At 39.1% G+C, this 15,394-nt stretch overlaps 1 long non-coding RNA gene across 1 annotated transcript; it reads left to right on the top strand.

The window, feature by feature from the left end:
- Positions 1-435: 435 nt before the first annotated feature.
- Positions 436-6,491, top strand: LOC143303900 (uncharacterized). Its single transcript, XR_013060583.1, has 4 exons — positions 436-2,924; positions 3,141-5,451; positions 5,566-5,763; positions 6,355-6,491. It is a non-coding gene; the product is annotated as an uncharacterized LOC143303900 (long non-coding RNA).
- Positions 6,492-15,394: the final 8,903 nt, after the last annotated feature.

Genomic DNA, 15,394 nt, shown 5'->3' with positions numbered 1-15,394 from the left:
ATAAGAAAAGAGATTATTTTTATTTTCCCCACTGCGTATTTGCATATTTCTATATTCCGTACAATCCAAAGCACATGCCAAATTACAAATAAAATTATCTTATCGAAAACGTTCTTTCCTCCGTAGACCTCCAATATCAAGACACGTAAGTCGAAGCAACTTCCTTGCGCTACTGTTTACCTTGTGTGTGTCTCTCTCTCTCTCTTTCTCTCTCTCTCTTTCTCTCTCTCTCTCTCTGTCCCGCAAGTGAGAGAAAAGGAAAAATGAGAACGCTGCATAATCTTGTGCTACATTTTGTGGTTTAAAGTTACCAAAAATATCCCGTATCCGGACACTCCAGCAGGCTGTAAAGTGTAAGACCCCGTCTCCACGTGGGTGGTCGGATCTCCCTAGGACTCACAATCCTTTGCTGCTTTCCTAGAAATTCGAGATTTCCAAAGGGAGCAAAGAAAAAAGAAAAAGTTGGAAAGCTGAAGGGAAGAGAAAAAAAAATTAGTGGAGCGGGGTGGGGGAAGGAGAGGGAGAAGACAAAAAGGAACGAGTGTATAACAGGCGCGTGACTAGAAACAAAGAACTTAAAGAGAAAAAGGAAAGAAGAAGAAGAAGTAGAAGAGAAGAAGAAGAAGAAAAAGGGTGTCGTGTACACACTGGAAATTGCGTTCACGATACAGTCAATGGTGGATCGCGTGTAGGTTAAAGTTAATGGCCCCGCGGTGGCTGTCCAATGGACAGGAGAACGCGTTTTCAGTGAAAGCGCCGACTTTTATGAACTCTTCGGGACACTTTATTGCCGGCTTTGGCTTTTTTAGATGCACGATACCTGAATTCCACATAGATAGACCCGTCACCGTGAAACGTCTTTGAGGTAATAAAAAGGATTATGGGCTGGCCGAATGCCGGGAACCGCCGTGAAACTATTAAGCCGGCATAAATCATGTTTCGTGAACGCGTCTAATCCATAAGCCTAAAAAGATAAAGTCTCGTCGAGCAACTGCCCCGAAGAAGATACGTCGATTCCGTTAGCGATCGAACCCGATGATGAATCAAACGTTTCGCTCGTAGCTTTTTAAAGGATGAGAGTGGCGTTGTGTGGGATAAAGATCGACAGGTTAGGATACGACAACTAACCTTAAAAGACGCGGTCAAACAATGCACGTAAAAATGTACATTCGTCGTTATTTCTTTCGTTCATCTAACTTTATGTAGACTCTCGCATTAACAGAAATTGAGAATTTGATTGATCAGATTAATTTTCATGAAGTTAGATGAACGAAAGAAATAACGATGAACGTGGAATTTTTCATTAAATTTTCAAACGAAAAATATTTTTCGCCTGTAAGATACGACAATAGCGGATGACTTGACTTGCGTAATTTCACCTATTCGAATTAAGCATTCCTTCTAGTAAAATAATCATGGAATTGGTATTAAAATTTCGCTGTCGTATAACGAATATTAATAGGATGAAATTTAATTTTCGTAACGAGGAGAGTCGAAAAACAAGTCGTACGAGAAGACCGCGTTGGTCATTAATAGAACCTAGCTGGTTGAAAAGAGGAGTCTGAAAAAGGACAAGCAGTTTCGGTCTGAAAGGTCGCAAAAAAATTTTTCGCACTAGAATTCCAAGAAAACGGTCATATATCAAAGGTGGAACTGAAACAATAATTACGTTGCTGCTGTAATATTTTAACAAAAATTTGAAACACAGTAGAATCTAGGCGAACGTTTCATCGATACGTTTCGTGGAAATAATAATTCTCAATGATGGAAGAGTACATCTTTGATCTTTTATTACCTGACCATTTCTTACGTTCTTTATTATTACGAGAAAGGTATTTCATATTGCGGAATATCGAATTGGAGTTAGTATTACAGCGGAGAACAGCACAGCTATATGCACTTAGTGACAAAAGTTAGGGAGCATAATGAATGGAAAATTACTGTATGTTTTTCATCTTTCAAGATACATTAGCTGGTACATTGTATTAAAAATACAATAAAGACATAACAGTCCATATATGGACGTACAATAAGTTCCAACGTTAAATATTTAAAACGAATACGAAATTGTGAAATTTGGCGATCCTGGTCCTCTAACTAATAATGGAAACTATAGACAGATTCGTGTATGATAAATATAAACATACAATCTATTTTTCGAATTTTAGTAATTTTAGTAATTAATTTGTTCATGCCGTGAGGTGAAATAGGTTAAGGGTCACCGCTGTTCTTTTTTTTATTATTTAATTTGTACTTTACATTCGGATTTGTACATATGGACATTCGGTAAATTTTTCTAGCTTCACCGCTATGTTACCAACTTATTGCTCATCTCGTTTTGCGTCGGCATGTTCCATATTTCCAATTCCATTTTACGATATTAAAGAGCATCGAACGGCGGCCATGCGTTTCGATGTAAATCGTACTCGACGCTGTCACCGCATTCGATAGGTAGACGGCCGACGAACAAGCATCGTTACTCCGTTAAAGTAGCTTCTGGCTATCATTATCTCTTCTCGAGAGTCAATCTGACGCAGCAATATAGGAAGCTGGCCTTTGAGAAAGCGCACACGTGTTGGGTTGAAGACAGGTAGCCAACTTCGAATGTTCCCACACGTGGTTTTAGTCACGTCCATAATTAATGCGTGACACGGTACAACTGAATACACAAAATCGTTCGTTTTATCTGAAGAACCGAGGAATCGTAAAGTACGTTTCTTCGACAGCCATTTATGTCCCCTTGTGTCTGTGTAGTCTGTGTAGCTGTGTCGCGCAACAGCTCCACTCTGTTAATTTAACCGTGGAGCGATATGGATTTTCTAACGTTTCCATCGAACAGATACGAGTTTATTCGACGTTGCTGATCAGATAAGATAGAAGAGTGGAATTTTCAAACGGCACGCTTATCCCAATTTATCAGCGAGGTAATCGTTCATTGATTTAATTCGTAGTAGCATTCGGCGGTTGTATCGAGAAGCTGATTTCCTCGAATAGGTTAGAATATCTAGGATATCTAAATAGGATATCTAAATTTTGTAAATATATTTTACAAGTATAGGACAATTGAATCTACTGCAATTGATTACTTCTGGCAAAAAAAAAGAAAAAAGATGAAAATGTGACTTATCATATTATTACAGAAACCAGTAGATTTCGCATAAAAGTTAACTCTACTTGTAAACAATTCGAAGAAGAGGTTGGCTATTGTGGACCAACGATCAACAAAAATCTTTCTTCTCTACTGTTTACGAAGACATTTGGCATATTATTATTCTAGGGATTTGTGAATAATCATCTTCATTCAGATGCCATTGCGGACTGTCAATGCGCATATATATATTCGTACACATGCGTAGTGACAATCAAGTTTTTTTATGCCACACTGCTGGAATTTTACCGAATGTCCAGCTGGACAAATTGTAAAGTACAAATTAAATAATAAAAAAAAACTACTGGAACTTTAGTGTCGAATTTTCATTTAATTTCGAATTTCTTCGTTCCTAATACACCATGAAGCGTTCTAAGCTTGCAGTTATTCCATCTTCCGTATGTAGCTTTTTAGTGCTGTTTTATATCTACTGCTTTTATATATTTTTAATTTATTGTCCGTACAAGAGGAAGGTTAAATGTTTTTTTTTTATTTTAATTTCTGCTTTACAGTTTGTCCAGCAGGACATTTGGTAAATTTGTCTAACTAGGTTAAATGTGTGGCTGATTAGCCAGTACATTTTAATGTCTAGATGTTCCACCAGAGTAAGAACAAAATGTAATTTTTATATTTCTCTGCTGCGATCTCTTTGTATCTTCAAATTTATAAGAAGAATATAATTATTGTAACAGCATCTTAAATCTTATCGGTGATTTTCCAGTCTAACTGGTAACAACTTGTTTAAACGTTTCAGCATATTTAATGAGAGTTGTTTATTATTGAAACGAAGGTACTCGCGATTATGCGAATTCAAAGGTATCGAATAAACCTCGCCACGGGTCGTTCGTATATTATGCATTATGTACGTATCCCAACAACGATCAGCAACGTGACAAACGTCGTGAAAGCAGGCGAAGCGAGGAAATCCGACGAGGACCGGTGGAATTCAACAAAACGGGTCGGTAACACGCGAACCCCATAAAGCAGTATGAGGCATGACTTTACGACCCTTGCAATCTCACTTTCTTTCCCTGTTTCGCGCGTGAACATGGGCAACAAGTGATACCGCGATCGACATTATTAGGTTAGAAACTAAGTGGTGCCAACCCAATAAGAAAATCGAGCTCGATGCGACACCGGTGCAATTCGTCAGCTTTGTACGAAGTGTTATAGGGAATTAATGTTATAGTTTTTGCCAACTTCAGTAATTTTCAGCAATAAAACTACACGCAGAGATACGCTTTCAAAGAAGCAAACTGCTCGCCACACAAAACTTCGTCCATTTAATCGTCCCAAAAAAAGAAAAGAAAAGACATCGCTACAAAGTGGAATTTTGTAGATAAGATTTCAGTCTTCTCTCGATCGGCTCTCCGCTCGGAAAAAAACTGACTCGAGATCATTAGACTGCACAATGTACGCTACACGAAGGCTTAATTTACGCGTTCTCGTTCACCAAACGATCCCTTCTCCCGGTAATTGTTATCGTTGTTCCATTAAATTACGATAATTGGCGTAGATACGGTGATCCTGGCGAGGGTTCGCGCGCGTTACGCGTTCACTTTCGCGGACTGTCACGTGGCTAAGCTATATACGCGTTTCTCGCGCTGCAACCGGCCGGCTATCGTGGTTATTAAGGAAACAGACGAAGGAACGAAACGAAGGAAGAGGCGCGTTGGGTGGTCCCGCCCCGCTGTTTATGGGGCACTGCATCTGCTGGCCCCGTATAACCCTCTACCGTCGACCTGTGTGGTCCCACCTTACGTCCGACTTTACATTCGATTCACTACTTGCTAATGGTAGTTGCATTAGCATTAGGTGACCGGCTGCGTCTTGGTATTATAACCGGCACCGCGTTCACCGGCCTCGGTTCTTGCGTGATTTTTCAACCGCGATATTGGCCCTCGTTCCTTTTCGCTATGAATCTGTTCGTTAACCAGTAGGCTGCTTTTTCGACGAGTATACTCGTCACGAAAAAACGCCAGTACTTACCAACTCGTCATGTTACAGTTTGCTATTTAAATAACAATTTAAGTGAAAAGTAAAATACATTCGTAAGCTTTAAGACGTCAGGAATATTTGAAGGCCAAGACGAAATGAAAGGGACAAATAAGAGGAATTGTATGTAACGTGAACAATGCGATACATTTTAGGTACACGATTTTCAAACAGGTTTTTTTTATTTTTTATTTGTATTTTACAGTTTGCCCAGCTGAACATTTGGTACATTTTTCTTAATTGATAAATAACATGTGGATGGTTACTCCCAGCAGGATACCATCTTCGAGTTTTATTTCTTTAGTGAGGTTAGTTTTTTTTTTGATTTAGTTGTTTACATTCACAATTTGTCCGATTTGGAGGTTAGTGGAGTGTTTTTTCAAACAGGTCGCAACAGGTGGTTAACTCTTCGATTCTTTCAGATTCCACGATTTTCCACTCGTTCTACGGGCTGCTCACAGGATACAGGAAAATGTTTGGAAGAAAAGTGAAATGGTTTGGAATATGCAAATGTATGTTGCTTTCATCCAAAAGGGAAAAGTTTAAGAAAGCTTGTTCAATGATGTTTCTACTTTCACATTTAACGACGTTAAATGATAAATCCATTCAACAACGATCAGGTAAAAATTAAATGATAATTTAATTACAGTGTATCATGTAGACAACGCTGTAAGTATCACCAAAAACGTCAAGTTTTCTGATAGATTTTCGAAATTTTATTTGTTGATGCGTCAGAAAATGTTCTACTTTTTGCATTGATATATTGCAATTATGAACAAACAAAAAGTTGAAAATACAGAAAACCGAATGTGCCATTGGTTCAAATTTACAGACACTGCAAGCAACAATCCTGTTTGTCCCAACGCGACATGTACAAAAACAAAAGATACACTTTTTCCCATATGTTCTTTTTATCTTTATTACAAAAATATAGTTTATAATGTGGCGAGTAAGAATTGTTATAAAATTGGTGATATTCAGCGTGCGTGTGTTGCAACATGTGTATCGCATATGGCACTTGCATTCTCTTACATTTACCAAATGTCCAGCTGGACAAATTGTAAAGTACAAATTAAATAATAATAATGAAAAAACATTCTGTTATACAGTAAAATTAGTAATTATTTACAAATGCAAAATTTCTCTTAAATTCTGTACCACGGTGTGTCCCTATAAAAAAAAATAAGATTTTTCAATTTTTCCATTTACAGTGTCGTTTACAAGGAATCTTCAGTTTACAAACTACGTATTGGCTTGGCAACTAAGTGATTGCGGATTTTGTCATTGGATGGTATTGGCATGCTTCTTTGCAAATAACACGACGGCACATAATTTCCAACGGTACCGAGAAACTTGGTCGTGCAGCAACGACCTTAGTTTCACTTTTACCGCACCATTGCCTCTCTCACTCTCGTAGCTTAAACGATGTGCAACCTACACGGTGCACAGTCATCCGAAATTCTCGTGGGCAAAAACCCGAATGAAGAAAAAGTGAGAGAAAAAAGGCATTTTTCCAGCAGACCAATTCCAATATCGCGTACGATATGGTTTGTCGAGACTGAACGATGCACGTGGTCGTTCGTGGTCGTCGCCGCCTGCAGGGTGAAAAATACTTGTGCGGCCGAGCGTGCCACGTAAGTAAGTACTCGATCGGTCTGGCCCGAGAAGGCATCGATCTCGCCATTGATCGATCGATCCGGAGGTCTCGGATAAGATGCTGTCGTCGTCCTGGTCTCGACCTGCTCGTCGTCCAACAGAGGGTGGACCACACGCGTTGTGTCGCCTCTCTGACCTTCTCTCCGTCTCTCCTTCGCTGCCTCTGCTCTTGGCTCGCTCCGTTCTCTTCTTTCTCTCCTTTCTCTAGCTCTCCTTTCTCTAGCTCCCCTCTGATTCACCGCTCCACTCTCACTTCGATTCTCCTCTCTCCTATCGTTGCTCTCTTTCCTGCCTTTCGCTCGCTACCATCATCCATCGTGAGTCCTTTTTCTTCTGGTTCAACGATCGTGCACGCGTGCGTCTTGCTCGAAAGGTGGAAGGTGAAAAAAGCGCAGGCTGAAATAGAGGAAGGACGAATAAAACGCTGCATATTACGTGCAAGCGACCTGAATTTACAAAATCTTCTTTTCTTTGCAGTTTCGTTCGAGGCTCGGGAAGAAGAGTTGCGAGGAGCGGCCTCTGTTACTTTATTCGCACTCTGATTGCGATTTTTCCCGAATTTCGTTTACACGTCGTCTGGTGAAGTAGACCTTGGAAGTTGTAAGAGGAATCAAGTCGTTTGGTCGAATTTTCGAGCGGTTATTCTATTTTAAAGGGCGCTGGAACACTTTGGTGAGTCGCTGTAGGGTAACCTAACCTAACATGGAACAGCTGATCTGAGAAACATCGTAAATAGAGCAACATGCTTTCCTTGCGGCGAGAATAACGCGACGTTAACACGCGACAAAATTAATAGACGCTCGTACGTTGATTGTTAACTATGGAAAAGTTGAAGGGTCCTAGAGTAACAGAAAATGTGAAATGCTGCGAGTTTAAGAAACGCTACACTTAGGTTATGTAACACCTGCTATGCAACACCTAGGAAGTTTGTAAAGAAATCTCAGGAAACTTTGCTTCTTCTATGAAAAATGGATATTTATATAAATAAAGAAGGAACAGATATGTTGCAATTTTTAGCTTGTATTATATCACATTCATTTTCTTTGTTTCCTACAGGTTTCCTACACCACGAACCTGCAGCACATTCTTCATGATCCCAACGAAAACAGCGAATACATCTCACCTATTTTTCACTATTATTCCGTCTATTGTAATCCTCGCTATGGAATGAATATAATCCTCTACCATCATCATCAGTGGCAGTATCATTGACATGTTGCATGTTGCGTACACTCAACGTGCTCCTCCATATTCGGTACGTAGGTATTTTGAAGAAAAATAATAATAATATTAGAGAAAAAAAATAAACTGAAATAAAAATATAATAAATTTCCCTTGGACGCTGGGCAGAAACAAATGCGTTTAATGACAAGTTGTATAAAAGTGGTATTTTTTAAGGTTTCTTCGCTGAGAAGTCGCCATTCAACTCGCCATTCAACTCTCAAAAACTTGTATCCAAACTCGGTCATCAACTGCATCCGACAGATCTCCAAATAAAATTCAAACGTGGATATTTTTTAACTGGAAGGAAATAAAATTGTTGAGTAAACACGATGAAACTCTGTTTTCTCGAAAACGAAGCCTCAAATGGAAAAATATCTTCGCAGCTGATCTCACAATCTATCAAATCGTCAACTATCCAAATTTACGTATAGCAATCAAATTTCCAAGCTCGGTTTTCTCAACAACGAAGTCTCAAACGTAAAAAACATATTGTACATTTCACACATATCTTTTCACGTAGATCCTAGCGCTCCTCGGTTGTGCTATCGGTTCTGGGACACCCTGTATATATATATACAGTATAACATATAACAAATGATACTGAAATTAAAGAGAAAAGAGAGGTCTACGCAACCGAAAACTTTTGCACGCCACTGTATACGCGTTTCGACTTAGCTCGCCTACTCTTCCGTTTTGTTTCGCTTTCTTTTCTTTTCCTTTGCGTCTTGGCAGAACCGCGCGTAAAAACGCCCTCGCTCGCGTCGTTCTTGCGCGCGCCGGACGTTATTTATACTGTACGATTGGCCAACTTTTTCTGCCTGTTCTTTCCGTCTGTCTTCTTCTGCGCCGGAATTCTCATTCTTAGCTGTGCAACGTTACGCCGCGAGTTGCACACGTTCGACATTCCTCCGCGTGCCGCTCGCCGAGGGTGCTAATTGATTACGCAAGCCATTCGCTCGAGAAGTTGGGGACCCTTTGGCTCCGGATCGTAGCGCACGTTCGATAAAATAGATAAATAAGTGTTATTTTCGAGGTACGTGGGGAATTTCGTTTTAAGAATCCCCTAGGGAGCGCGTAGTTCAAATCAAACGACGACGAGTATATACGTCGAAGGGAGGGCAGGCTCTCCTGTTATGAATTTTACGAAGAAGATAAAGCAAAACGAGGAAAAATTATATTTCTGTTAGATAAAAAATTAACAATTCGTCGGTGGAGAAGTATTGTTATTAAAAATTGAACATTAACCTTAGCAGGTTTCAAAATTCAATTTCAAATTGTGCATTCGTCGTTGTTTCTTTTGCTCATCTGACTTTAGGTAAATTGTTATATTAACGATTAACAAGACAGTGTAAGAGTTTACGGAAAGTTAGATGAACGTGGAATTTTAAATTAAATTTCGAAACCCGTCGTTTGACCGAGTCTGCTGAGGTTAGTGTTTCAACAGATCTTTTAGGGTCATCTTTTTTTGAGCATATGCACTTACTTATAATACTTATAAATTATACTTATCTATAATAAGCATTAACTTATTATAAATAAACAGCCATGTCACTGCGCCACGCCAGAAAAATTACTGAAAATTCTCAACGCGAGAATTGATTGTAATTTCAACAAATAAATAAATAAAAAAAAAAAAATCTTTTTTTGAAAGGAAGGAGGTTGTTTCTTAGAACGACAAGTGATACTTGTGAAAAAATTGTACTTATTAAGAAATTAGAGTCGATTACAATTTTATTAGCATCCAGTTATTTCCTATTAGAAATTAATTACACTTCCATGATAATTCAATTAATAGGAAAGTCTATGTTCTAAAGCCTGGATTATCCTCAAGCTAATAAACGAGCGTAAATTCTACGATACGATATGGCAAGTAAGTTGCCTCTACAGTGATTGTTGTTACTTGTTCGAACAATGATCTTACTATCTCATTTAATTCGTTAATCTCATAATTATTAATCACTTATTGTTTCCATATAATTACACGCAGGACCATCGACGAGCCATCAAGAAATTATTCCGGAGAACGCAACAATTAACGTTAATCACCGCTTAAATGGGTAAAAAGAAGGGCACAATGGCAATGGACAATTAGCCTGTGCGTCTCGCTCCTGGCGTATGATCACCGTGCAAACGCTAAGAGCAGCTCTCGCCACTCCTCATTCGCCGGGTTCTAATCGACCTTAATTTCCCCGTGAAACACTAAATCTACCCTCAAACGGGTTGCCTGGCTAGCCTCAATAAAGCAAGAAGGGAAACGGCTTCGAACACCGATCATTACCGTCTCAGTTCAGCTTGCACCGATCTCAGCTCACCATGGGCTCGCCTTCGGATTCCGCATACTATTTATTACAGCGTAACAATATCTTTCATTACCTTTACCTATAATAACACCTATTCATCTTTGAGAGCCGCTCTCCTTTCCCTGGAACCGTTTCTTTCCAGAGGAATCCTCGTCGCGATCCTCCAATATCACGCATACATAGAGAAATGGTAGGCAGAGTGAAGGAGAAGAGGAAGAGAAAGAGGAGGAGAAGGAAGAAGAAGATGACGACGAAGGAAGAGAAGATAGAGGAGGAAGAGGAGGAGGAGGAGGAGGACAGGAGACAACAACGGTTGCTCCTGGACGGAGGACGAAGGAGGGCAAAAGCAGCCACGCCACGGAGGATGAGGATTCCCCTCGGCCAGCGAGCAGCGAGAGAAAGAGAGAGGGCCACCCACGTCGAGGGCGCAAAGGCGATATTTAGCGGAAGGCAAATCTCTCTGGGGCCACCCACGTCGGCTCCTTGGTTCGTCGTCGGGGCTACCTTATTTCAGGGTGCAACCAAGACGGCTGTGTTGCCTCTCTGTGCTACGGTGCGTGAGCCACTAGCACGGTAGACGCGATACTCCAGGGACGACCGATCCAGTCACAGTGCCCTGATTCCTTTCGATGTTATCCCGAATGACAGCCACGAAATTTGTCGGGTATCGTTGGACAAGATAGTAGACTTGAAAAACAGGATCTTTGCTTGGCCGAACGATGCGTTTGGAAGATACAGGTTTCTACGTACACTATCGTGCGTTCGTGTTTGCACGTTTCCGAATTGTATGAAATTGTTGCAAGTATGTAAAATGTATTGGGTCGTCCGAAAAGTTTCTTTTCTTATATAAGGAAATAATAGACGCATGACATTTTTGTTTTGTATTATTCTATCGAATCACGTATGGTACATTTTCTTCTATTAAAATATTTAACATTTGACAGATTAGCTTTCGTAAAGATGCGTTGTTGTAGAAGACATGTTTGTAAAAAGAAGACACTTTTTGGACAAGCTAATGCTTCGAATAAAACTCTTGAACTTAAACGCGATACCCATTTCGCTGTGATTTCCAGAGGAACAATGTCAGTTACGACACACTGCGAAGAATTGGCGGCTGCGCTTACGCAGCATTTTGTACACCTGTATATATGTTGTATATACCAGTGTATATATACAGTAGGCTAGAAGTTTTGAGAGCAACAAGTGTGTACAGTAATTTGCTCGGCCATGTTCAAACGCGTCAGTGTTATACAGGATGAGGATAAAGGTACATCACGTTGTGCTAGTCATCGTATGTGTACATATTTTTTCATTTGCACTAACAGGCTTTATTTACGCGATTTGCATTGGCGTAAAACGAATCCAGTGTACAACGTTAGTTAACAAGTGTAACTGAGCAACAGAGTGTACAGTGCACAACACACCGATTTACTTGCCAACGCACAGTCCAAACCGCTGTACCTAGAGACGTGAAATTTGAACGGTATACATGTTTTATGACGTAGGCGTGGGGTAACATAACATTTTTGCAAATACGAACCCTGGGAAGGATAAAAAAGGGGCGACATTTTTTTTTTAAAGGACAATCATATCTCTCGAGTTGCCGGGATTAGTCACGTGAAATTCGACAAGCGAACTACTCATTAAAGATAAACAAACACGTGTTCGAGCGTTTTTGGACATTCAATTCCTAACGAGTGTTCCAACAGAGGGTAAAACAGAAATTCGAGTATCATGTAACTAGTACGTTATAGTATATGGCAGGTAGTTGGAATAAATAAACAAGCGATGATTGAAGGTTAATGGAAATTGTTTCTACAGATATCTAAGTTAAATGAATTTGAGTTAAGTCTGTTGTTAACGTCAGCTATTCATCACAGATGATTATTACTCGTTTCAGTTTTAATTTAACAGAAAATTTGATCCCATCTATGGCATGACACCCAACAGATCTCACAAAGGACATAACCTAACAAACAAACACTCACCTCACTAAAGAAATAAAACAATCAAATTCGAAGATGGTATCTCACTGGGGGTAGCGATCTACGTGTTACTTACCAATTAAGTTAGAACAATTTACCAAATGTCCAGCTGGACAAATCGTAAAGTATAAATTAAATAATAAAAAAAAAATCTATGGCAAGAGGTAAACATAGAGAAACATTCTTCTATCGTAGTGTTGAAAATGTATTAAAAATATCAGTGTTTCGTTTGGATAGCACGAGTATCGAAGTGCTTGTGCAGAGTAGTGGACATAAATCTTCACTCACGCAATTAGTACGACGCTTGTTTGGCAATTAGTACGACAACGTGAATATGAACGAGGTATATACAGAATTGTACGGGGAGAAAGATAAATCAACAGATAGTGTGGAAATATCATGTGCAGATATCAATGAAGTTTCGTGGTTTCTTTGTTTCGAGTGCAGCAATTGTGACAGCATCAACACAGTAGGGTTTTTGTTATTTAAGCCAAACGTATTGGCGATTTTATCGTCGTAAGGGCAGTCACGACAATATAAACTCTGATTATACACTTGCACATTGAAATTTTAATGCACGAGTTGCCAGTACGTTATATGTAATTTGATAATAAGGCGATTAGCAGAAAATTGCAGTGCGGCTGGTTGAAAATGACCTGTTTATAAGAGCATTTTTATGGCCACCGTGTACAGTAGATTCCGCATAATAATTTGCAAATTACTCGTAATGCGACGTACGATGACATAAGAAACGATAATACCGTTAGTTACTAAATAAACTATCAACATTTCACGCCCCATTCCAGAGATAACAATCATTGACGATCACGTTGACTACCGATGAATTAAATTTCCTCCTTTAAATTTTCCTCGTATGCATTCGTTCTTCGGTGTTCGCGAAATTATGCTGTTAGGAAAATTAGATTCGCGTAGACTAATCGTTTCAATTCTTATTTCAGTATAAAGAATTGGACACGTTTCTTTAATAACTTCATAGTAACTATTGGCAACTAAGTGATTGCGGATGTTATCAATACCACCTAATGACAAAATCCGCAATCACTTAGTTGCCAACCCGATAGACTGGTATGCAAATTTATACAAACTCATATTTTCATGAACGTGATTTTAAGGAAATGGAATGTAAGTACATCATTTGTACACTTATCGTTAGTAAATATCGTAATTTATTATTTTGATTTTACTCGAAAGCACGTGCAACATGTTTTCTAAACTTTCGGAACGTCGATCCTGAATTTCAATATTTTAATCGTTGTATATAAAATACAAGAATACAAAATAATATTAAACGTCGTGAAATTAAGTAACTCGGTTTAAATCGAGTGTCGATAATCTGTGAATAAATGAACGATTGTCTATGTTGTATATATATGTTCTATATCAACGTAGTGAAACAACTCACACGTTGCTGTTTCTATTGTTACTACTGTTGTTCATTAGCAGTTGCAGGTGCATCGTTGTACTTGCAAAAACAATTCTTATACCAACGTTGTGAAACAACTCACACGTTGGTGTTTCTATTGTTATTATTGTTGTTCATTAGCAGTTGCAGGTGCATCGTTGTACTTGCAAAAATAATTCTTATACCAACGTTGTGAAACAACTCACACGTTGGTGTTTCTATTGTTATTGCTGTTGTTCATTAGCAGTTGCAGATGCATCGTTGTATTTGCAAACATAATTCTTATGCCAACGCAGTGAAACAACTCACACGTTGCTGTTTCTATTGTTATTGCTGTTGTTCATTAGCAGTTGCAGGTGCATCGTTGTACTTGCAAAAATAATTCTCATATCAACGTAGTGAAACAACTCACACGTTGGTGTTTCTATTGTTATTACTGTTGTTCATTAGCAGTTGCAGGTGCATCGTTGTACTTGCAAAAACAATTCTTATACCAACGTTGTGAAACAACTCACACGTTGGTGTTTCTATTGTTATTGCTGTTGTGCATTAGCAGTTGCAGGTGCATCGTTATACTTGCAAAAGGGAAGTGTCGTCAGAGGAAGATAAATCCTGTTATACCATTTATCTCTTTCCTCGGCCAGTGTTTTTTATCCGCGCGAAGCAGGAGACAGGACTCGTCCTAATTGCTAATTGCGTGACTCCCTCCATCCATCCAGCTCGTAACCGTGAATCATCAGCAACAAAATGTCAAATAAAATCAGTGTAGCAGGGCCACGTTATCCTATCACAAGCTTCGCTCGGAATAATCGCAACAAAATGAAATTAAAATTTTCCCAAAAATTGCACAAGCGAAAAGTAACTCGCGACTGTTTATAAAAATCCATATTTTTGTGAACGCAATTAGAAAAATAGAAATAAACAGAAATATGTAAAATAGACACACAGAAATATAAAATTCCCATACAAATTTTTCTACGAAAATAAAAAACATGTAGAAGGTGTTACAGAAGACTCTGGAAACGAGCAATTCCTTTGCATTTGTTGTCGTCCAACTAGCGGCGTTTCTAATTTCACATGCGCCATTGCATTTCTAAAAAAGACACGATCCTACGGATGTAGCGCTCTTCCGATCGTTCATCATTTTCCTGTAGCTACACCAAGTTATAACATGAAACAGTTGCATGGACCACCCTGTATACGTATTGTATCATAAGCATCTTTAGATGTCACATAAACGCACAAACATCCGCAGTCCAACGACAGAAGCAAACCGACGAGAAAGAACGAGTGGTCGCGACAGGAAGTCCGATAGAATTTGAATGACAGTGATCGGTGGTGTTTTGTAAACGTGCCAGGAACGCAGCCACAGTCTAACGAGAACGTTTCCATGAAATTCCCCGGGGATTTTATTTTATTTACCGATCGATCCCACGAGGCGGTTCAGGGATGTTTACGTGCCACAAAAAAGGATCTTACGACTACACAAAAGAGAGAGAGAGAGGGAGAGAGAGAACTATTTCTGTTACTCTGCCTCATTTTTCATGAAATTTTTTTTATTATTTAATTTCCACTTTACGATTTGTCCAGCTGGAATTTTGCTCAATTTTTCTAACCTAATTGCTGAATTTTCAGCCAGAAAATTCTACCAAATGTCCAAATC

The sequence above is a fragment of the Bombus vancouverensis genome, chromosome 17, assembly GCF_051014615.1.
Source record: "Bombus vancouverensis nearcticus chromosome 17, iyBomVanc1_principal, whole genome shotgun sequence".
NCBI classification, from domain to species: Eukaryota; Metazoa; Arthropoda; class Insecta; order Hymenoptera; family Apidae; genus Bombus; species Bombus vancouverensis.
This window is presented reverse-complemented; position numbering and strand designations above follow the sequence as displayed.